The sequence below is a fragment of the Apodemus sylvaticus genome, chromosome 7, assembly GCF_947179515.1.
Source record: "Apodemus sylvaticus chromosome 7, mApoSyl1.1, whole genome shotgun sequence".
In the NCBI taxonomy this organism is placed as follows: domain Eukaryota; kingdom Metazoa; phylum Chordata; class Mammalia; order Rodentia; family Muridae; genus Apodemus; species Apodemus sylvaticus.
In genome coordinates, this window is record NC_067478.1 from 34883354 (window position 1) to 34885119 (window position 1766).

The following is a 1766-nucleotide window of genomic DNA, read 5'->3' on the forward strand; positions in this document are numbered from 1 at the left end:
TCCAGAAAGGCATTTCATTTTATTTTGTATTTTGTTGTTAATATAATTTTATTAATTTTGATAAATTTATGCAATGTGTTTGGTCATATTTATCCCTTATAACTCTGCTCACATAATCATTCTCCCTTTTCAATTTTTCTTAAATTCATATCCTTAAAAAAACTTTCTAGTCCAATTTATGCTAAACATGTTTAGGGGCATCTACTGATGCTTGGGTTGACATTCTAGGGACAATATCTTTAATTAAAACTGTACCTCTCTCAGACAAAAGCCATAAACTAACAATAACTTCTTAATTAGCTATGAGAAGGGCTTCTCATCCTCTTCCCTTCAAGTCACAATATTGTCTTCCTTGACTTTGTGAAGGTCCTATATAAGCATCCAGCAATATACAGTTAAAGGACAACTAGACTCTGAACATTAAAGATCCTTTGTCATGGGTAGTTAAATTCCATGTTGCCTTTTCTATTTTCCTCTCAGTGGCTTTAGTAATCAGAGAAGAGTGTCACCAGATATCCTCTTGTCAGAGTGTATCTCTCCCTCAACCACACCACTATATGGGAGATGAGTAGAGCCAGCTCTCCAATGCTCCTGTCCTCAGGACTGGCTCACTCAGCCTTTAGCCATCAACATGTCCCCATGCAGTAGCCCACACCAGCGTCATTTGCCTGGCCTTTGGTGGTACCAGATTCCTGATGCTGCTGGCCAAGGTGGTACCACAGACCAGGATCCCACCATGTTCCCAGGTGGCATCACCAACTACTCACATCAGGCTGTTCGTGACTACTCTTGAGCCTCCAGTTCCTTTCTTCCTTGTACTCACAGACTTGTTTCCCTTTCTCTTCAATTTCTCCACCACTTACTTGCTCCTCTTAGTGGAGCCCAGTTTCTCTGAGTGTCTAGAGTCATCTCAGGAGTGGTCCCTGGAGTATATGTCCCATTTGTATATTAAGGCACTGAGCAGGAGTCATCTTGAGCATGGTCTGCACCCCCAAGCCTGCCCAGTACATGACTGGTGGTCATCTCAGATTAGCTCCCTGTCTAGACTCCATGGCACTGGCCTGGTGGTCATCACTGTCTCGCTTCTTGCCCATCTGCCTGATTGGCCACATATGAAGGTCATCTATCTCCAACCCCCTCCTGCCCAGGCCTGCCTTCCCACATGGAGTTCTGCTAGTCTCTAGCTTGTTCTCTGTTCTCAGAGTCTGTCTGAGCCTGAGCATTGGTGCTGGGCACTAGACTCATGCTCCTCTCAGGCTCAATGTTTTCAGTAAATGTAAGATTACTTACTAATCATTCAAATGTTCACAGATCAAAACCGAGTGTAGACATAGCTTCTCTCTTCTCTGCCACCTACTGACACACATGTGACATAGCAGTCACATCTGCAATATCTCCCTCTTCTTTTTTTCATAGCGAATTTTAAGCTGAACTAGGCTAGAGACATTTTCATCATTGTCATCATCATCAGTAGAAATGGCTAAGATGATAATAATAATAATAATAATAATAATAATAATAATAATAGTACTACTTCTAATAAATAAATAAATAAATAAATAAATAAATAAATAAATAAAAATGCCCCTAAGAGGACTATTAATGGAAGGAGAATGTGTGGAAACTAATCTTGCCCTTGGTAGGTTGATCAAATTCTAGGATAGACACATGCCCATGAATATATGATTAGCCCTAATTGAACTTGGTGGACTATTAAGATAAAATGAAAAGGATCTGAAGTTTGTAAGGAATGGAGAGATAGGAAT

The 1766-nt window shown here is 40.4% G+C and overlaps 1 non-coding gene across 1 annotated transcript; it reads right to left on the reverse strand.

Moving 5' to 3' along the window:
• Positions 1-1273: 1273 nt before the first annotated feature.
• On the reverse strand, positions 1274-1402 carry LOC127690402 (small nucleolar RNA SNORA17). The gene has a single exon (XR_007979105.1). It is a non-coding gene; the product is annotated as a small nucleolar RNA SNORA17 (small nucleolar RNA).
• Between the last annotated feature and the right edge of the window lie 364 nt (positions 1403-1766).